General features: G+C 42.0%; 1 non-coding gene across 1 annotated transcript; it reads left to right on the forward strand.

The window, feature by feature from the left end:
* The first annotated feature begins 23,038 nt into the window (after positions 1-23,038).
* TRNAS-GGA (transfer RNA serine (anticodon GGA)) lies at positions 23,039-23,114 on the forward strand. The gene has a single exon. It is a non-coding gene; the product is annotated as a tRNA-Ser (tRNA).
* Positions 23,115-23,345: the final 231 nt, after the last annotated feature.

Below are 23,345 nucleotides of genomic sequence, written 5' to 3' on the forward strand. Positions count from 1 at the left end.
GATCAGCTCTCCACATTCAAACCTCCCACCCTACAGAGAGATGAAGGCTTTGCCAAAGGATTCTTTTTTTTTTTTTTTTTTTTTTAAAGATTTTAAAACATTTATTTACTTTAGGAGAGAAGAGAGGAAGAGAAAGAGAGACAGAAAGTGGAGAGGAGCAGGAAGCATCAACTCCCATATATACCTTGACCAGGCAAGCCCAGGGATTTGAACTGGCAACCTCAGTGTTCCAGGTCCACATTTTATCCACTGAGCCACCACAGGTCAGGTCAAGGTAAGTAGTTTTTTTTTTTTTTTTAAGATTTTTTTTTTAATTTGTAAAAGGGTTCTTTAATTTATTAGGATTTATTTTATTTTATTTTATTTTATTTTTATACAGAGACACAGATACAGTCAGAGAGAGGGATAGATAGGGACAGACAGACAGAAACAGAGAGAGATGAGAAGCATCAATCATCAGTTTTTCGTTGTGACACCTTAGTTGTTCATTGATTGCTTTCTCATATGTGCCTTGACCATGGGCCTTCAGCAGACCGAGTAACCCCTTGTTTGAGCCAGCGACCTTGAGTCCAAGCTGGTGAGCTTTTTGCTCAAGCCAATGATCCCGCGCTCAAGCTGGCGACCTTAAAGTCTCAAACCTGGGTCCTTCGCATCCCAGTCCGACGCTCTATCCACTGCGCCACTGCCTGGTCAGGCTAATTTATTAGGTTTTAGATGCAATTAATCAGAAACTTTAAAGTCTATTGGGCTTTTATCTCCCATCCCCTCCCTATCTCCCCAAACATAAGCATCCAGATCAGATAAAATAGACACTATTTTTGTATCAGAGGAGGTTAATTCCTGAATGTGCAAGTTGTAGTGCAGTTGTAGTAACGAACAGAACATCAGGGTCTTTGGGAAAGACATGTTCAGTCTTCAGGGCACGCAGGAATACACGACCCAGGGCTGCTGGGGGTAGCATAGTGAGATGTCGTGGAGCAGCTCAAACTTCTGCAGTAGTCCTCATTATGTTGAAGTTTAATTAACACAGGTCATGGAGCCAGGGCCTTGGTAGCCATACCATTCTGTATCCTGGCATAAAATAAGGTACAACTCAAATAGGATCCTGAAGGAAATTCCATAGACTATATGCAGGATATGGGCAGGGTAAAGGAGCCAATAAGAGGTGATGCTTATAAGTGTTTCTGTTTTCGAGGGGTTTTTTTGGCAGATATAAAGTGGTTACCAGAAGGAGAGGGGGGAGGTTGGAAGGGGAGTAAAGGGGGCCAAATATATAGTGACGGAAAGCGCTTTGGCTGTGGGTGATGGGCACACACGCAATGAACAGTTCACATGCTGTGGAGACGTGTACTTGAAACCTATGTGTTCCTATAGATCAATGCTTTTAACTAAAATAAATTTTAATTTAATTTAAAAAAGAGGTGATACTGAGGCACTCAGAGAAGAGGAACTGTGGTTAAACCATTAGCACCCATGCCCTGAAGGGCGGGGCCAATGGGAATGAAGCCTCGGAGAACTGAAGTTTAGGGGTGGGGCCACCCACAGGAGCGGAGATCCCAAGGACAGGGTGCTCCAATGCCAGAACCCAGCACCAAAGCAGAAAGGGACAGTGGAAGAAATTCTCTCTCCTCCTGCACTGCCATCTCTTTCTAATGACTCCACCTGGAAATCAGAAGGAAAGGAATCTAGAGACGAATTCCCAGTCAACACCTCAGGGCACAGAGCTTAGTGGGGGTCGAGGGGGAAGGGATCCTGGCAGTGGTGATGGCAGGGGGGACACAGAATAGTTACCACTCCAGCCGAGTGGAGATTCAGACTGGAAACTGAAACAAGTTGGGACAGAAAAATGTGGCAGTTTCATGAGGCAAAAGGGCAAAGAATCTGTTGTCCATGTCACTCTAGTGTGCTTCACACTTGAAGGATGACTAGTTAACCAGCAGTCACTAACAGGAACCAGTTTAAACTTTGTATGGAGTATGGAGATAAACAAGATATGATCCTTGCTTTTCTGACACTTTTATTCTGCTGAATGAGGCAGATATGTGCATGTCAAATTATAATTCAAAGTGGGATGTGATTAGTGCTTTAATAGAGATCAATACAATAGGTTTATGAAAGAACAGAAAAATGAGAGGTTAAATTTGACTGTGAGCATTGGAAATGCAGAGTGGTGTTTCAGCTGGGCTTTAAGAAGAGATGAGCTTAAAGTAGTGGTGGGTAAGGGGAGGAGGTGGGGAAGGCCGAAAGGTGGGGAGCACCCCAGCTGCTTGGCAGGGCATGGCACGCCCGGGTGCACTGGGGTGGGGGGGCAGCTGGTGCGACCACAGGATGTCTGGATGTCAACACCAAGGCTCTCAGGCTGACATGGCCAATCACCTGTTCAACATTCAATCTCCTCTTTATCCTTACCAACAAAGCCCCGATTTTTTTCAGTGTCATTCTGTCCATTTAAAATGGTGAATGTCCTCACTCCCTTGCAGCCAGAGGGGCATACTGCGACCTACCTCTCACCTGCAACATGCTAATTGAAGTCTACTAGGTGAGGTCTCTCAGAAAGCCACTGTAAGACCGATGGCAAAGGACTCACCTGGTCCGTGCCTGCTGCCCTTTGTTCCTCTCTCTTTCTTCCTGTTTAGCATGCGAACCTGAGACTAGAGGTAGAGCTGGCATCTTGTGACTAAGAAGCAAAGTCCCAGACTGGGAGGGCAGAAAATGAGTGAGAAGAGCCCGAGTCCGTGCTGCCTTCCTGGGGCAGCAGCATCAGTCTGGGATGCCCACCTCCTGGTGTTTTCTTTTTTACACCCCTGCAGCCATACTTCTGTTACATGAAGCTGTGTCTACTCGCCCAGGGCTGAATGCTTGAGTTTATTCTATAGGATATGTGGAAACACTAAGAAATAGTGTAGACGCTATTAGGGTAGATGCTAATAGCGTAGATCATTGGTTGATGATCCTCAGGGTCTGTGACCTGGTGCTAGGGGACTGTCTTTCTAGTCCAGCTTTATCTCTGGACATAATAGGTAAGGTACAGACCTGATATTGGGTGATCTGACTGCCCCTAGTACAGGTCTACCATTGGCTAGCAAGCTGTGTCAGGGTGACTCATTTTACTTTTCTGGGAACAGTGAACTCATTTATAAATATAGGTGTTCTTAGAAGGTATCTGAAGGACCATTGAGCTCCATGGTTTCCTGACTAGAGTGATGCATGTGGAAGAGGCACCAGGCAATGTGGAGGCTGCCTGCAGAAGGCGGAACCCAGAACAGGAAAGCCAGTGGCATACTTGCTAGATTTGGAGGTAATGAAGGTGGTGAGGGCTTGAACCAGGGGCATAGAGACGTAGAAGAAGGAGAGGGATGTGCAGGCCGTAGGTCTCCCGATGGACTGATGGAGGCCATGGATGTAGAGGGAGAGTGGTAGCTGACTGATGCAGAAGGTGAATAAACACAAAGAGTGGAAGAAGATTTACTATTACAAGGGTTTCAAATAGATTTTTGCGATTCTCAGACAGTGTGGCCTCATCTAGCACTCATCTAGGTAGACCTAGATGCCAAAGCCAACACTAATAAAAGTAACTGCAACTCATGCCACACTCTCACTTCCTCAAGAACTCAAATCATGTTTGTATCATTGTTACAGGTTTGTCATCGTGATGCCCTTGCACAACGAGGAGGGGAAGTATATATCATCTCCTCCAGAGACTGACTGAGAAGCTGCAGCTGGAGGTGTGTAGGGATCTGCTTCTAGGTCTAAGGCCAGTCAGAGGCAGAGCGGGCACCTGAAATTCAATGGGGCCCTGGCTGGTAGTGCAGGTGGTTAGAGTGTCCTCCCTATGCAAAGGCTGTGGGTTTCATCCCTGGTCTGGGCACATACAGAAACAGATCAATGTTTCTCCCTCTCTCTCTACCTCTCTCTCTCTCTAAAATCAATCAACCAATCAATAAACAATTCAGTTGGCCTCTAGCCAACCCGAGCTTCTCAGGGCCTGTGAGGCATAAAGAAACCCAACACTTGGGTGCCGAGTGCCAAAGGCATACGGGTCCCAGAACAGCACTCCAATGAAGCAGCTCTCTGCCTCTCCTCTCTGTCACGGCACCTTGTGTTTCTCCCTGTCAGGTCTGCAGGCAGTCGGGCACAGACGTCCTCTCCGGAGCTCGCAGTCCTGCGTGGAAAGCGGGAGTGCGGTGTGGCGGTCTCGGTGGCACAGCCTGATGGGTGCTGGGAGCCTGCGGTCCCTGGGGCGGCTCTTCTTCCTGGCTTGCGTTTCCAGTGTGCTTAGGGGCTCACTCTGCCTCGTCGGAAAATTCAGGTCTCCGTATCCAATTTTTTGTAACCTACATTTCAATTTCGTCCAATCTCAGACACAATTCCCTTCACAGATCGCTCTTACAAACAATGGGGGCATAACTGGTGTATTTTAATCCCAAAATGGCATCTGAAAGCGTTCTGCAATGCCGCCAAGCCAGCACTTTTAGAAGCATCTGACGATATTAATTTCAGCCTATTTCCTGAGGTTTGCAGGAAACTAAAATGTAGAAAGTGCTGTGGCAAAAAAATTAAAGCTTCACGGAGAAAAAGGGAGATTGACAGGAAAGCAGGCTTCAATAGGACAGCTTGCGCTGTGGGCTGCCCTCTTTTCTGCACATCAACACGTGGGGAAACAGCTCTCCTCTGCCGGCACCGCCTTCCAGGGCGCTGTAGGCCCGGAGCGCGGGGTGAACACTCACAGCAGACCTGCCGTGGGTCCTTTGGACTGGGGTGGAAACCGTTGCTGTGGCCAGACTTCTCCATAAAAGCAGTTATGCCTGATTTCTCTCAGAGTAAAGAAAAAACATCTATGGAGAAAATAAGATCAGTTTTTCTAGAACCCATGATTATTTTGTGCCACTAGGTTTCCCCACATCCTTTTTGTTTTATACATTTGAAGCTGATGTTTGAAATCCAGGCCTTTCTGGAGGAATCTCCTAAATGTCCCATGAACAATAATAATTTGAAGCAAATTCTACCTCCAAACACACCATCTTTTTTTCTAAAATCACCTTTCTTCCCTTCCCTTCCCTTCCCTTCCCTTCCCTTCCCTTCCCTTCCCTTCCCTTCCCTTCCCTTCCCTTCCCTTCCCTTCCCTTCCCTTCCCTTCCCTTCCCTTCCCTTCCCTCCCCTCCCCTCCCCTCCCTCCCTTCCTTCCTTCACTTAATGAATACATTATTAAGCAAATAGCTTGTCACCACACCCAGGTAAAGAGCGGAACTGCTAGCCCCTCCCTCCACAATTGTCCCAACCTTATTGCACTCTCAATCCCTCTCCCCACAAAAGTTGCCAAAATCGTGACTTTTATAGAAATCACTTTTTGTGTTTCTTTACATTTTCATCACTGAAGTAACATTCCTAAATTCTTCAGTTTAGACTTGCTTGTCCAAAAATGTTTGTGTTCTTAAACATCATTTAATCTACAACTCCTTCTCCTCCCTCCTCCCCAATATCTCTCTTTCATTACAGTTTACCTACTGAAGACCTGTGTCATCTGTCCTGCAGGGTCCCCAGTTTGCACACTCGTGGTGCAACTCCTCGTTCCTCTGTCTTTCCTGCAAACTGGCAGTGGACCCAAGGCTTGCTCAGACTTTGGTCCAGTCCCTTTGGGTCAGAACAAAGGTGTGCCTTACTTTTTCCATCAGGGAGCACTTGATAAATGTCTCTTTTTGGGATAAAAGCACTTTTTTTTTCCTTTTTAAATTGAGGCTAGTTGACATTTAACATTACATTAGTTTCAGGTGTACAACAATGATTCATTTGATGTTTGTATACACTGATAAATGATCACCACAATAGGTCTAGTTTCATCACCGTGTACAGTAAGGCTCACTGGCCAGCGTGCTGCACCAGCTTCTGTCTCCTGCACAGCATTCCCTGCCGCTGGGCTGCTTCAGGGGCCTCTTCCTGCTTCTCACCAGTAGGTGGACACAGTCCTGCTCAGCACAGGCAAGATTTCTAGCACGTTCACCAGTAGGCCCTGCACAGTCTTGGGAATCTCCAGAAAGAATTCCCACACAAGCTATTGGTTGATGATCCCCAGGGTCTGTGACAGAAAATGGGAAAGACAAGTGCCAAGTCTTATAAAGGAAAAACACTTCTGCAGCTGCTTACCCACTGGGACATGAGCTTTGAAAGTAAGGCCTCATCGCTCCCATATTTCCCCGCTGTCCTTGCTTGTTGCTATGGGATGAGCAAGGGTAGAGGACAAAGCCTGCAGGTGCTTGTGGGTGTGGCAATTTGTAGGTAAGACAGGAGCACTTTGGGTTTAAGAAAAGGCTCATTGTGAAACCTGGCAAAGGCCTTCATTGGGGTCTCCGAGAGGCTGACTTTTCCAGGGACCCACATTGTCATGTAGGTAAGCTTGAAAGGCAAGTTAGTGAGGGGATCAGGGAAGAAAGAAATGCAGAAAGCACCCATATGGGCTCAGCTGGGAGACTGCACCCCTGAATTCCCCTCAGCCCTCTCTGTGTTTGCAGCCCAAGTGAGACTTTCTTCTTCCTTTTTTTTTTTTTTTTTTTCAAATTCATAGGTGCAAGACATGCCCAAATGCCACCATGGATAGTGTTAAACCTATTATGATTTGTTGTTATTGAGAGGAGGTGAGAGATGAGGTGGTGAGAAAACATGCTACCTCATCCCTGCTGTGACTTTTAATATAGATGGAATCAAATTCAGCACACCTTTAAGGGGCATCTCCTTCAAATATTCCAATAACCTCATGTGGTCTGTCACTATTATGATTCCCATGGTATGGAATGAGAAATAGAGGTCAAGAGAGAGGTTAAACCAGGTTCCCCAGGCCAAGCAAGGACCTGTTCTCAGTGAAGTGTGTTGTTGATTGTAGATCGCTCTACAAACTTTACTTGTTATGCTTATTCCTAGATGCATTGTGGGGAATAACAGTAGCAGTTGAGCCAAGCCAGTGAATACTAGGACTAGAGCAAGATTTGTGCAGAGTCACTGGGGTTCCTCCTGGCTTTGTTCCTCTCCAACATGAGCCCAGATTATGTTACTGTGGTAATTGGGATTCTGACATCACTGTGGAGGGCCATGATGACGTGTGGGACATAAGGCAAGGGACAGGGTTGTCTGCAGAATAAAGGAGGGAGTAGATGAGTGACTTCAGAGAGGAGTAGATACTTCAGAGGGTGAGGTTTTCCCTGGAACCTTTAAATCTTTAATATTCTGGTGAGTTGCATGAAGGGGTACCCATTCCTGTGGTTGCTGTCCCACCTTCTCGCTCAAGCTCTGGGACGTTTAGTCCTGGCTCGGTGGTTATTGGCATAGATGTTCAAGGCCATTGGAGGAGGAATGAAAAACTTTTTCTGAGCTAAAAAGTAAGTGTGGGTTTGGCCTATTGATCTGAGCACAGTAGATGGTTCCCATAATTTGAATGTCTATGCTGTGAGACACACAAAAGCATGTGCTAAATCACAAATGCAGTAAGCAGAACTGGGGGTGTGTGAGGGGCAAGGGTGAGTCAAAAAGACAAGACAGTGAGTGGAGGGCCAGGTTCAGAGTTTGGAGAAGTAGCTCTAAGGATTCTAAACACTGCATCAGATAGCTGGTGTGTCCAAGTCTGCTTTCCTAGAGCAGATTTGGAACACTCTATTTTCTGATTTGAGGAATAATTCAGAGTCTTGGCTTCCAATTGTTATCTCTGATATTGCTTTCTCTGATCAATGAGCTACTAGGGGATCTTGCTCATTTTAACTATGGCTCCTAGTTTCAGACACTCTGAAAACCTGGTCTGTTAAGCTTCTATGGGGTAGCCTAGTAAGACCAGGAGGCAGGATGTGGAGCTGAGATGGATAGGACCAGTGATGACAGGTCTCACAGGCTGACTGGTGATGGAACTGTCTATGCTCTGTGAGCCCTTGTGTGAATTACTTCTATTTGGGGCCCAGAGAAAATAATTTAAAAAGCTAAAAGCCTTTTAGGTAACAAGTGGCTGTTTTTTTTCTCTTCTCATTTCAGGCTTGTTGAGTTTTAGTCCGGAGTGGTTGCAAGGGGACCTCTCCATCATAAATCTGGAAACCCTCTATCGTCAAGGATTATTTCACAGATTTTCTGAAAGTAAAAGAAAAATGGGAAAGGTAAAAGTTGATGTTTTCTGAACACATGCCAGCGCTGCAGTTCCACAGGAGCGACCCTCGGACGCTTCCCTCCTCCCTCACGCCATTCCTTCTGCGAGCCCTCTCTGACTGCCCAGACTCGGCCCAGTCACGCCCGTGCCCCAGGTTGGAATTCTGACATGGGCTCCAAACTTCCATTCTTTTTATTCTTTGTCAGGAGATAATCCGGTGAGAAAACAGAGAGACACCATCCAGTACAAAGTACGGGGTCTAAGACCACACAGGAGAAGAGGAGAAATCAGTTGCTAGAATAGTCACTTCATGATGGGGCCACACTAGCTCTAAACCTGCACTGCTCAATGCATTAGCCACTGCCAACATGTGCTCTTTAATTAGAGTCAATTAAAAGTAAATAAAATAAAAAATATACTTTTTCAGTCACACTAGTCATACATCAAGTGCCAGGTGGACACTTTAGGCTAGCTAATGGCTTCTGTGTTAGACAATGTAAATTTTATACACCATTCCTAACATCACAGAAAGTTTGATTGGATGGTACCGGTCTAGTCTCTTTCCCCAATTAGTGTTAAGCTGGCACTGCATAAGAGAAAACCTGATAATAAGGGTTTGTCCCTTAGGATTGATAATCACAAGAATGATTAAACCTTAGCTTGATAGCCATAATACTTTTGAATAGAGCAAGCCAGAGATAATGTCACAAAATTGATGATGTTCTCATCTAGGTCTCCAAGCCCCAATGAAAGATTAAAAAATTTAGACCTATTTGAAAAGAAATGAACAAACACCAAAGTACCATGACTGCTATGAACTAAATTGTGTCACCGCAAAATACTTATGTTGAAGTCCTAACTTCCAATGTGACTGTACTTGAGACAGGACCTTTGAAGAGGGGATGAAGATTTAATGAGGTCATGAGAGTAGGACCCTAGTGTGATAGGGCTGGTCCCCTTATGAGAAGAGGAGGAGACATCAGAGCCCACTCTCTCCGTCATGTCAGGAGACATCCAAAGGAGGCCGTCTGTAAGCCAGGAAGAGTGTTCTCACTGGAAGCCACCCACGCTGACACCCCGGTCTTGTTCTTCTAGCTTCCAGAAATATTGTTTAAGCCACTCAGTCTATGATTTTCTGTTATGGAAGCCCACCAGACTAATTCAATAACCTTGTATTTGAATTGCTGCTAGTAATATTGGCTAACATTAGGTAGTATTTTCAAAGGTGATTTTATGTATCTTATCGACTTGACACAAAGCCCTGGAGGCTGGTATTAATGTTGTGATTTCACAGATGAAGAAAAACGTCCTGAGAAGTCTCAGATAATCAAAGATTAAAGTGAGTCTAGAAAGCAGGCCTTTTGCCAGCCCAGTACTCTCGCTGCTCTGCCATATTGCTGTAGGGGTCTAGTGTGGTTGCCCAACCACAACTGGGCAATTGTGCACAGAGTTCATCCATACCTGCTGTTGTTACCTTAGCGTCTGCCCAGTAGAAATAACTGAGAGTTCAGGAACATGGCAACTAGTATTCCATAGTCAGCAAGAGATGTGTTTCCAAACTATTAAGAATATTTTTCTACAAGTGTGTGTGTGTGTGTGTGTGTTTTAAAGAAAAGCAAGAGAGATATTGACAAAAGACATGAACAAGGAAGCTGCAGAAGAGAAAATTCAAATAGCCAATAAACACTTTGAAATGTATAAACTTGTTAGTAATAAAGAAAATACATTGTAAAAGAAGGGTGATTTTTATACCTATCCAATTAGGAAAAAGATCGAAAGTCTCATAATATCAAGAACTAAAAAAGAAAAGAAGAAACAGGAATTGTCAGAACTGGACATAGGGGTATAAATTAGTGCGGCCTCTCTGGCTGCCACTATCTAGTAAAGTTAAAATGTGCTTATATCTAGTAAAGTTAAAGAGGTACATGCTCCACAATCCAGGGATTGACTGCCAGGTGTAGTAAATCTGAAGCAAATTATGCACATGTATACACACAGTTATGACCAAGGATATTCATTTTAGTCTTATTAGCGAGTATAAAAACTTGGAAAGGAGCGAAATGCCCATCAGTAAGATAATGGATAATATGGAGTTCATTCCTGAAAAATTTCTTCTAGTAGTTAAAACAAAATGAACTAGATTTAAGTGTATCAACATATAAATTTCAAAAACATAATGTAGAATGAAGACAAAAATCATGAAAATAATTGTGATGAATCATAAAATTAAAAAAACTAATATATATTATTTGTGAATATACAAATAAGAAAAATATAAACAATATAAAAATAAAATTCAACCTCAAGATGGTGATTATCTTTGAGGAGGAATGTGGTATATAAGGGTTAATTACATCTGTTAAATTTTGCTTTAAATTCTTTTCTAAAACAGAAAAATAAATAACACAGCATGTATCAAATCTGTATGGTACATAAATAATTGTTAAATAGTTCTCTATACTTTTATGCATATAAGTTTTTCATAATTTAAAAACTCGAAACTTTTTTACAAGATCAGAATTATCCTGACCGTTCAATATCGGCGCTCACAGCCCCCGCTCAGCCTTGTTGTCTCCAGAGCAAACAGACAAGGGCAGAAAGAGGCACTCAGAGAAACTGCCATGTAAGAGCTTCCAGCAAGTCCAGGGTGGAGCTGGGGTGTGACATTCCAGTCTGGGATCACCTGTGCTACACAGAGACCCAGGCACAGCAATCACCTGTGCTACACAGAGACCCAGGAGGGAGCCTGAGATCATCAGTCCAGAAGGTGTGAAAGGGTCAAGGGTCAGAGCAAAGCCCCCCAATTTGCCTCAGTTCCTCCTGGAGGAGGAGTCGCAGCCCCATCCAGAACTGGGCTATAAAGCACTTACCACTATCAATAAAACCTAAACCTAACTTTTAAAGCAATTAAGGTAGACTCAGGCAGGAATTGGGTCTCCAGAAAGCTCAGCAGTGCTAAAAGTGGTTTGTTTGTTTTACAGGGATTAAAAGAATAAACCTTTAATTAGTGTTGCATGAGACAACCAGCTGACACACACCTTTTCCTTTAAAAAAACACCTGAGATACCTTCATGTTAAACATCTACTCCTCGCTGTTGCTCTCTGCTCCACACTTTGATTTTGAGGCTCTTTCAGATTTTCAGAAAGTTTGTGTGAGTAGATATTCAATATTTTAGTCATCTTCTTTAAATGTATCTTTTTTAGGTTCCTGGATGTCAGCTGAGGCAATCATTTGAGTGACTAAATGAATATCTATTGAAAACCTATTATGTTTGATGTTTGTTCACTACTTATTCTATTTGACTTTATTTAATCTTATACCAACCCTTCAAAATATATATATAATTACTAAAATTACCCCTATTGCAGAATTAGAAAAATTGAATCCCAAAAAAGAGTAGCTCATTCATAGTTATAAAGTTATAATCTATTAAACAGAGCCAGGATTTAAAAACTTTACTGGAATTCAAAGTCTTGAGTTCCATTCCCAGACCCGCCACTAGTTTGTGCGACCCTGTGTGCATCACTTTGCTTACCAGAGCCTTCTTTTTGTCATCTTTGAAATGAAAGGTTGGGGCCAGGTGATGTCTAAGTTTGCTTCTAATTCTAAGGTCTTTTTCTGTGGCCTTTTATTATACAAAAGAACAGAAGAAGAAGAAGGAGAAGGAGAAGGAGGAGAAGGAGAAGAAGAAGAAGGGAACAGAGGAGACAGTTTATGTTTATGATCTCTATTTCTTTTTCTGCTTCTTTGTGGACAACTCAAGGAATGAACAGCTAAAAATATATGAATGAGCAAAAAATATCTAGTGAGACCAAATGCCCAGTGAAGCCATAGTTCCCCTGGGGCAGGGTTCAGATCCGACTGTTCTCTGAAGCACTTGCACACCTACATCACTTGCGCTGTTACAACTACTGTGTGGCTGGTCAACATGACAAATGGGGCGCTAACCAGACCTGTGCACATAAAAATTCAAAAAGCTGTCCCTTGAACTGTGTCCATTTGTATTATTTTGAAGTGTTCTTAATTTAGAAGTGAAGGAACCTCTTCCTCACAGGATGGAGGTGGCAACTTCTTTCCTTGTAGTCATTTGTCCACAGTGCCAGGTCAACAGGACTGGAGCTGGATAGTTCAAGGTCTGGGCAAATAAGCTTCAAATCTAGAAGGACAGCTGTCTAGTTACTCCACTGGTAATTCTGGCCTCAGTGACACTATAAGGGATTGAACTTGAATTTGGATATTGTATCAGAAGGTGGTGTGCACTATATTGGAAGGGTAGAAGATCAAGGCTCAATACATGCAGGAATGAGACGCTCTTAAATAAGAGGGAAAAAGGAAATAGAACAGAAGACACAAAGACGGCATGTGATTAGAAACAGAGGTATTGTGAAATTTGTCAGTAGTGTGGTGTTGCGGCATAGAGAAGAGAGACCGGCATCAGGCTGCTTGAAATGGAACTCTGGCTCTGCCACTAACTAGCTCTTGGCAAGTCATTCATTTAATCTCTGAACTTCAGTTTCCTCATCTAGTATGAGGTACCTAATTCTTCATCATAGTATTGTCATGTGGATTTAATGAGAATGTTTCTGTGTGGCTTTTAGCACAGAAAACTCAATAAATAAATGTTAGTCATGATTAGCGTGACATTAAGAATCCTAGTCATTGCCTTCAGGGGAAGCCATTGAATGTTTTGAACACGGGAATGATGATTTTTAAGCCATAGCAGAATGCAATTGAATTTAGACGGAGACCAGAGGAGAGTTTGGAGGTCATTATGATGATCTGGGTGTGAGGTAATTGGGTCATGGCTTGGAATGATATTAATGAGAAAGAAAGAGAAAGAGTAAATGTGGCAGTCATTTCAGGATTTAAAAACTTAGTCACTAAAGGGGACCAAAGAGAGAGCTGAATAAATGATGAGTCCAATTGTTGGCCTGGCCTACTAATATAGTGACATTGTTGGGTAAACAAGGTAACTGGTTTTAGGGGAAGAATCACTTGAAATTTATTTATTATTTTTGAGGGTCAGGTGAACCATCCCCTAGACTCTCCAGGTGGCCCCCAGAAGCATTCACTGAAGGAGATTGACTACCTTTATTATTTGAAGGTCCACACTTATTCCCTAAACTTCATTTATGTATCACTTACATTTTTCCTATCTTAAACCTACTATTGTTAATTTAATATTTTACTTTAATTAAACTTAAACTGATTTATTTGGCTTCATTTAAGGAATGCTATCTGTGAAATCTCAGACTTTCTCTGTGCTAGTTACAGTCTGTTTAATACACATTAAAATAAAATCAAAACTGTTAAAATAGAGGTGTTCATCCATATACCTTCTAAAATCATTCCTGGCACCATTATTGTTATACATACATCTTGTGAAATGTGGATAAAAATGAAAATTAAAGCCACAAGAGGTGCTGATTTTCTCATGGAAATAAAATAGCAGGAAGACCAGGAAGCTAAAGTGAGAGGAAAAAAGTGGCCAGAGATTTACAAAGAAAGAAAGAGGGATAGGAGACAATGTAACTTCATGCAGTAGGTGGGGCCAGATGTGAAGAGGTGTGCTGAGAACATTTCAAAGAAAAGATTGTAACAATGCTAACATTAGAAGAACACATTTTTTAAAAAGTTATGGTAGCTAGAATTAGATAACCAAGGGAGGGTCAGATTCTTATATTTTGAAAATATAAAAAAATATATCAATGTAATGTCAGCATATATGATTTGTTGATGGGCTTAGCATGAGGTATAAGAGAAAGAGAAGAGACAAGAATACTCCCAAGGCTGCTGGCCCAAGCTGTGGGAATATTCTTGCTGCTATTAATTGAGGTATGGAAAATTACAGGTGGTCCAAGTTTGGGAAAAGAGGAGATTGGGAATTCCATTTGGACACTTTGAGATGTAGATAAGTTTCCTGAGGAGATTTAGAGAAAACGGTAGGACAAATGGGTCTGGAGTTCAGGGCTCAGAATCAGCCAACAGATACATTTTGGGAGCTGTCAAATATCAATCATAACTATATTTACAAAACTAAGTGTTTTTATTGTAGCAGGATAGGCATGGTTATGCTAGGTAATAATAAGTAGCCCCCGCTCTCCTAAATCTTAGTGGCTCATGACTTCAACAGTTTCCTTTTTTGTTTGTTATTTGTCCTCTGTGGGTGAGCTGTGAGTTCTGCTCCGCGTCTCCTCCCCCAGGGCTCAGGCTGGCTGTGCAGGCAGAGAGAAGAGAACTCTGGGGCTCACATGGGAATGGGTGTTCTGGCTCAGAAGAACCATGTCCTTCTGCTCACAATCACTGGCCAGAAGCAACCACACAGCCTCACTTTGTGTAGGAGGAGTCAGGAAGTACAGGGGGAGCTATCTGGAGGGAAAGGGTCAGAGAGGCTGTTACATCTGGAGTCCTGGGTGGTCATGTGTCCAGAGCCTCTGGGGGAGAAGGAAAGACAGCCATAGCACTGGGACATTCAGAGGGTGAGGGTGTGGGAAGGAACCAGAAAACAAGAATGAAAGAAACCAAGAAGTATGTGGTTTCCTGAAAGTAAAGTGAAGCTACTCTCACTTGGATTTAGAAGCTTCAGAGAATGAACATGACTGGTAGGGGTGAGGAAAGTCAACATGCTACAGGATATGACACAAAGGAGGGAGGCATCAGAGTCACGTGAAAAATAAGGTGTCCTTGGTACCTTACATGAAATCAGAACACCCGGAGGCTGTGAGCATGGAGAATAAGGGCTCCAGCTTCTCAATGACAAGGACTGTGTTGAAGAGCTGCTACTTTGCGTTAACTTGTCACATCTCTTAATCTAGGTTTCCTCATCTAACTATGGGGCTGTTGTGAAGATTAAGTAACATGCTGTCTAGCCCCCGCCATGTGGGAAGCATTCAAGTGGGGCAGCTAGCGTTGCCATGCTGGTGGAAGTGTGAATTACAACCACTTTGGAAAGCTCTGTGGCAGTATTTACGAAAGCTGAACATGGGCATAAGCCAGGATTCAGCATTACAACCCTACATATACACCTGAGAGCCTGTATGTAACATATGTCACCGAAAGGCATGTACTGGAATGTTCATGGCAGCCCCAATGGGAAACAACTCAATTCGATCAGCAGATTGTGGTGTGGATGTCTATAAATATAGTCACCCAATTATACGACCCAGCAATCAGAAAAAAACAATGTAAAAACCAGCAGCGTGTTTGAATTTCACAACATTGAATTGAGGAAAGAAGGCAGACACTTGAAGAGTAAATTTCCTGTGGTTTCATTTATATAGTAAACAAAAACAGGTAAAATGTAAGCTCTGCGGATAGAAGCTAGGACGGAGGTCACTCTTGGGAGGAGAGGTGAGTGACTCGGAGGAGTGAAAGGTGGACTTCAGGGGGTAGGACATGTTCTGTGTGATTGATGCAGTGACTGTGTTATTCATTATGCAGAAATTGGTCAAGTCACACATTTGTGATATGTGCATTTTCATTAAAAAAAGATAAGATTTTTTTAAAGGAAAACAATTAGATCAGATGTATTATAGCCACCAAGTAAAACTAAGCTACTATACTTACTTGGTAGAGACATCTAATCTCACTTTTTTTTTCCACTTGTTTTTTAATCACCAGTTGCTGCCTCTTCTGCCAAGGGACTAGTTCAAGCCCTGGAGTAAACATTCGTGTGATAAAATGTGTATCATGCAGCCTTGGCTGGTAGTTTAGACACACATCCTTATGCTACCATTATAATTAGACTGGTGGAGAATCCAGAAATTCCAGGTTGTTATGTTTTTATACTTGTCTCCATTGCTGGAGTTTGTTTTTTTTAAAAGGATATGTTGTACTTTTATGAATATTGTGATGACCTTCGCTTGGAGGAAGCCACACTCACTGCAGCCAGAGGCTAAACTTATTAGGATAATGAGAAACTTGTGATACTAAACAAAGATGTAAAAGGGGCAAAATTGCCCTGTAACCCCCTACCCTTTCTGCTGAGTGTCACTCAGTAACAAGACAGGGCTCTCGGGCTGTGAAAACAAACCTTGAACTGAAGGCCTCCAGCAGAAACCAGTGCAAGTCCGTGCCCATTTTCCAAGGCAGTCTGCGGCTCCTCTTGAACGTTTGCTTTCTTTCCTGCAGCTGAAAGCGCTCCTGTAACTACTCATTACGGGGAAGAAGCACAGCCGGGTCCAGCAGGCTTGTCCAAGAGGGCAAATGTAGCCTCGGAAAAAGATTGTGGGGCCATCTGAGTTGCGCCCCTGGCTCTGGGCTGGATTGTTTGAGATCATTGCTCAGGAACCCGGTCACTTGGGTTGGGAAGTGGGCTAGTAATGAGAATTTGCTCTCTGACCTTTCAGGATGCAGCCTGAATTGTCTCAACTAGGTAATTTTAATTTTGCATAATTAGAAAATGCCTTTTTATTTTAAAAAAAAATAGTTGCTTTTTCTTGTAGACATTTTTATTTAAAAGGTAGGTAATTAGAATCCCTTTTATTTTTTTCTCAGAATGAACTAGAAGGTGTTTCAGTATAGGTATGTATTTGTGTTTGTAATTTCTATGGAGATTTCAACTCAAACCTACACACTTTACAAGTATGTTTTTCAAATATTAGTTATAACATTTTAGTGGCAAAGCTGAATATGCTAACGCTTTTTTTTCCCCCAGCACTCCACCATCTTGGCTGCTTCCCCTTTCCTCCACATGGCCTTTCTCTGCTCTCCTCTCTAATGCTAATCTCAGGAACCAAGAGAGCAAGCTCCTGGTTTGCCATATTTTATAGTGTAGAAATCAAAACCTTTAATCCAATATACAAACAAGAAAGTCTCTGATACAAAGTCACTTAGGGTGGGAAGGCTTAGTCTTAAAACTAAGCCTTCGGGTATAATGACCCTGCCTGCTTACAGCCTGTCCCCCACACCCAATGCAAACTATAAGCGAGCAAACCTATATATCATATTTACAAACTTATTTGACCAACAGGTGTCTTTTACATACCAAAAGATAGCCAGAACCTAGATTAAACCCAAAATTTGCTTTCCTACAAAGCATATCAACATGTCAGTTCCAAACTACCATCTACTTCCATGAGATTGTGTTAACCCATCCTTCAACTTGCTTAGCACAAGGGACCATCAGGAATCTTTCAGCATTCTCAATTTATAGGCCTTGATTTATTTCTCCTTAAATTTTATTCCTGGATGCTTTGCTAGGTTAAAAGTCTAGCAATTACAATTAAGGAAAAGAAGTGAAGTAATAATGACCAGGAACCTCTTATATGAATAAAAGTAACATTATCTGCTTGTAGCATTCTGTAGGTCAACCTTTTTGCAATCCCAGAAGTAACTCTGGGCAAATGCTTTATAGCTGACTGGAAACAGCTTCCTGCATCCACAATGTTACTGCTATTTATTTAAATTTCTTACATGTTTCTCTAGGCCAATGGTCAGCAAACTCATTAGTCAACAGAGCCAAATATCAACAGTACAATGATTGAAATTTCTTTTGAGAGCCAATTTTTTTTTAATCTTAAGGATTTGGGGTTTATTAAGTATGATAATACAAAGTAGAAAAGGATAGGCAATAATAGAGGGGTTGGTAAACATGTTAACCCTTACATGTTTCAGTGTTTCCCAACCTTTTTTGTGCCATGCCCCACCTTAACCTTTCTAAAATTTTTATGTCCCCCCCTATGTGACATACATAATTTTTAACATTAAAAAATTGATTTGTTCACTTAATAAACATAAATGATAGGTTTTAGGAAGAAATCACTATGAAATTGTTAACAAAACACAATAAGTAAAATTTCAAAACATATAATGAAAAACAGAAATTTAAATTCCAAATAATTTTAATACAGATTTTTCTATATTAATTTATTATTTTAATTTAGTGTGATCCTTGCACTTGATGCTTGCTGCACAGAGATTTTATATTAGGTTCCAATTTGGTTAGCTTTAGTCTCAAGTCTCCACATTGTGTTATATCCAGCCGATTTCTTTTTTTTTACCAGTAAATCATTTACAGCACTAAATTCACATTCAGCTAAAAATGAAGATGGAAACAGTAGCAATAGTTTTCTTGCACATTTGGTTGAATTTGGGTATTTGATTTCTGTTTCCTCACAAAGCCATGCCATCGCTCCTTTGATATTAAATAAAGCTTTAACTGACTCATCATTTTGCAATTCTGCGAGTTCTTGATACTGCATATTTGATATATCAGACAAATCCACTAACATTGGCTGCATCATCCATGTTGGGAAATCAATTTGTTTTAAATCAGAAAATCTTTCTTTTAAATCAGCCGATAGAATATTCAAATGATTGACAATAACAAGTAAAGCGGTATCAGTTACTTCACATTTTTGGAGCCAATGAAACTGTTTAAAGTTTTTGTTGTTAATATGTTTCTGACATAACTCAATATTGGTAATGAAACCAAATATCTTTGCTTTTGCATCGACAAGAGTTTTATTTGTTCCTTGAAGTTGCTTATTTAATATATTTAGTTTTTCAAAGATATCGGCTAAATAACTCACAAATGCTTTACCATCTATTGTTAACAGATACTTCATTTCAGGTTTGTCGCTTAAAAAATCACTAAGAGTATCAAACAGTTCCATAAATCTTTTCAAACAGTTTCTTTTAGACAGCCATCTTACTTCAGTATGAAGTAAAAGTCTCACATGGTCTTCATTTTGTTCTTCACAAAATAGCTTGAAAAGACACTCACATTTGGCACTAGCTTTAATAGCATTAACACACTTTATTACTGTATGTAATACTTCATTCAGAACAGGCGAGATGTTTTTAGCTACCAAGTTTTCCCTATGAATAACACAATGCACAAGAATCATTTCTGGATTCGCATCTTTCATCAATTTTAAGCAGCCATTTTTCTTGCCCATCATATTGGGAGCACCCTCTGTAGCACAAGATGTTATATTTTTCATTGGTATATCATTGACATCTAAGTAGTTTTTTAGCTTATTATATATATCTTTGGAGGTAGTGGTGCTTTCTAATCTTTTACAGAACAACATTTCTTCAGCAAAATGTCCTTTATCAATATATCTTATGTAAGTTATCAATACTGCCTCACTGTCTCTCAAAGTTGATTCATCCATTTGCAAGGAGAATTTTCTTGTTTCCAGCTTTTCAATAAGTTGTTTTTCAATATCCTCACTCATTTCGTCTATTCTTCTGCTAACAGTATTGTTACTGAGTGGCATAGCTTTTACATCTTTGTCATCTTTTTCAAGAACCGTTTTAAGAAATGCTGATATTGACGGTTTTATTAAGTTCTCTCCTATAGTGTGATTTTCTCCAGTTTTAGCGATGAATAAAGAAATTTGATAACTAGCCTCAAGAACACGATTATTAGTTGAAGTATGAACAGTAAATAGAGAAAAATGTTGTTATTTTTTCAAAATTTTTCTTTAAAGTTTTAAAGTAACTCAAATCTGAATTAATATGAGCACTATGTTTCGCCTTCAAATGCGCCTCAAGATGACCTCGTTTCATTGATTCGTTGGTCAAGCATTGCTGGCATAAAAGACAAAAAGGAATCCGCTCATCGTGAACAGCGGGTATGAACCCAAATTTTAAATATTCCTCTGAATATTGACGAGTTTTTTTCTTGCTTGCACCACTCACTTTACTATGGGCTATAATAAAAATAAGATCAATTAAAAACTAATATTAAAATATGTGTTAAAATATATTCAATGTGACATAGAGTAAATGTATACTAAAAATTCATATTTATTTAAATGTATATAACACATTTACTACACTACCACCACAAATCAAAAGGTATCTATATTTTTTCCACTTGACAAAATTTTCTGGAAAGTTATGCTTCTAAAATTAAAATTGTCGTGCATGCACTATTATAGCCCCAATAATATTTATAAAATATTAGTGCTTTCTAGCCCCGATGCAAGAAGTACTTAATAAAGAGTTTAATATTGATAAAAATAAAATAAAATACTTACTAATTATATCTATACAATATATATATGTATATTTATTAAATCAATGAGCTTTTACAACAGTTTTGACTGACACGTATTTCAAATTAACACCAACTGAATGATGTGAAACACTACAGAAGTTGCGATGGGCCAATTAGGTGAGAATAACTGCGTTGTTTAGTGAGTTTTTAAAACATCCGGGGTTCCCCGCGGCAGACGGCACGCTCCGCGGTGAACCCAGGACAAAGTTTACTTAACAACGCCAATCACCCAGTTGATATTTTGGTCTCGTCAAACAAAATTATACTTAATAATTATTTACCTCAATTATTTAAGAATTGCATTTTTTGTTAAATTTGACACCGATAACTAGCATTGCATTTATTTTTTTAAATTTTTATTTATTTTTTATTTTTCTGAAGCTGGAAACGGGGAGAGACAGTCAGACAGACTCCCGTATGCGCCCGACCGGGATCCACCCAGCACGCCCACCAGGGGCGATGCTCTGCCCCTCCGGGGCGTCGCTCTGCCGCAACCAGAGCCACTCTAGCACCTGGGGCAGAGGCCAAGGAGCCATCCCCAGCACCCGGGCTATCTTTGCTCCAATGGAGCCTCGGCTGCGGGAGGGGAAGAGAGAGACAGAGAGGAAGGAGGGGGGGGGGGTGGAGAAGCAAATGGGCGCTTCTCCTATATGCTCTGGCTGGGAATTGAACCCGGGTCCCCCGCACGCCAGGCCGACGCTCTACCGCTGAGCCAACCGGCCAGGGCTCTAGCATTGCATTTAAATGGCCCGGGGCGAAAGAGTTAAAGTCGTGTCGAGTCCATTTTCAAATTGCCCCCCTTAACTATCGAATTGCCCCCCTGTGGTGTGTGGGCCCCACGTTGGGAAACACCGAATTAGATAATCTTTTAGAGAAGTCAACGTGTGGGTAAGCTTTTGTCTAATGCTTAGCAATTATCAGTCACACTTGACCCTATTTCTGACCTTATCCCTGATTATCAGAGTGCTTCTTTCTAAATCACTCTCCACACCAACTTGGAAACAAAGGCAATCAGTTCAATTCATTGTACGTTTATGGAGAGCTTAGTATGTGTCAGGCAATATTCTTGGTATTGGAAGTAGGAAAATGAGCAAGAAACTGGCCCTATCTTAAAGAGGCTCAAATTCAGACACAAGAGCAAACATTGTAACAGAATGTTAGGGGACAAAAGTAAGTTGGAATTATAAATACAGCATAGAGGAGGGAGGAATTGGTTTTATCGGTGAGAGATCTACAAAAGGCTTCCTAAGAAGGGCATATTTGAATATGGTTTTGAAGGACGAAGAGGAATTTTCTTCATAGGCTTTACAACAGAAAGAATGCAGTGAGCACACGCTCACTGGAAACTAGATGCAGTTATATTAGACATAGAAGCTTGGCATGTAGGGAGAGGCCAGGTGTATCTAGACAGAAATCTTGCACCTTATTCTGTAGATGATGGAACAAGTGTGATGGTGTATTGGGCAATAGAGTGGAGGATGGGCTGAGTTGTGACTGGAGGTGGAAATGCTATTTTTTCAAGGTAGAAGAACAATTTCAAGGTTGTTGCACTAGTTCAGTAGTTCAGGCTAGTGATGATGAAAATTTGGACACAAATGTTAGATGTTTGGAAAAAAGAGAGGGCAATTTGAGAAACGTTTAGAAGGATCAACACAACTTGATAAAAGATGGACTCAGTTTAGAAATCTTCCTTCAGCTCACCTCACAACCTTTGCAGTGTTCTGCTGGTTTCTGTTTATTTTTAATTCCCAATAGCACGGCAATGTGGTCCAGAACGTGAGAACTCCTAACCCAGTCTCTCAGCCCTCGAGGGCCTCTTAGGCACCTGCTGGAAGACGAGCAGAACAACCTGGGCTGGTTCTGTCCATCTGTCCTTTCCCTGGCAGCTCACTAGGTGCAGCGTCATTTAAATACTTTTCAGAGAAACGTCTTGAGCTCATGATCTGACTGATTATACAGAATTCCATTTATATACCTACAGACAGAATGGAATCTCTAAAATCACAGTTTCACAAAACAGAAAACAGCATTTCATGAACAGGCATTAATGGGTTTATTTATTATAATCACAAAAGAAAACACTCCTGGGCCCTGGCCGGTTGGCTCAGTGGTAGAGCATTGGCCTGGCATGCAGGAGTCCTGGGTTCAATTCCCAGCCAGGGCACACAGGAGAAGCGCCCATCTGCTTCTCCACCCCTCCCCCTCTCCTTCCTCTCTGTCTTTCTCTTCCCCTCCACAGCCAAGTTTGCACTGGAGCAAAGTTTGCCCAGAGGATGGCTCTGTGGCCTCTGCCTCAGGCGCTAGAATGGCTGTGATTGCGGCAGAGCAACGCCCCAAGATGGGCAGAGCATCGCCCCCTGGTGGGCATTCTGGGTGGATCCCGGTCGGGCACATGCGGGAATCTGTCTGACTGCCTTCCCATTTCCAACTTCAGAAAAGAAAAAAAAAAAAAAAAAAAAAAAAAGAAAAGAAAACACTCCTGGAAAAATCCACTGTAGGTGTAGTGCTTAGGACACTTTGGGTTGCCAATAATAGAGAAGCTATCCCAAACTGCATTCGGCCCTAACAGGACTTTATTAATGTGCCAGTGTAAGAGAAGATATGGCCTTGTCCAGGCAAACAGTGCTCTCAAACACAGTCCCCCCTTCCCGGCTCTCTTTCCCAGCTAAGCTCCATCCTTTGCTTCTATCCTCTGGTCACAAGATGGCAGCCAACAGCTCCATGTCAACTACACAGCTAGTTTAAATCAAAGGGTGAAATAGTAGCTAGACCTGTTTGATGCTCTTGAGAGCAGTTGAGGAACCATGGACTGAGACTGGAGAAGAAGTTGTCCATCAAAGTAAGTTCTGAGTACCGGTGCTGGAAGGGAGAAGGATGGCAAACAGGTAAAGGTAAGAAATAGCTACCCTAGGCCCTGGCCGGTTGGCTCAGTGGTAGAGCGTCGGCCTGGAGTGCAGAAGTCCCGGGTTCGATTCCCGGCCAGGGCACACAGGAGAAGCGCCCATCTGCTTCTCCACCCCTTCCCCTCTCCTTCCTCTCTGTCTCTGTCTTCCCTTCCCGCAGCCAAGGCTCCATTGAAGCAAAGATGGCCTGGGCGCTGGGGATGGCTCCTTGGCCTCTGCCCCAGGCGCTAGAGTGGCTCTGGTCACAACAGAGCGACGCCCCAGAGGGGCAGAGCATCGCCCCCTGGTGGGCGTGCCGGGTGGATCCCGGTCGGG

The sequence above is a fragment of the Saccopteryx bilineata genome, chromosome 2 (assembly GCF_036850765.1).
Source record: "Saccopteryx bilineata isolate mSacBil1 chromosome 2, mSacBil1_pri_phased_curated, whole genome shotgun sequence".
Lineage (NCBI taxonomy): Eukaryota > Metazoa > Chordata > Mammalia > Chiroptera > Emballonuridae > Saccopteryx > Saccopteryx bilineata.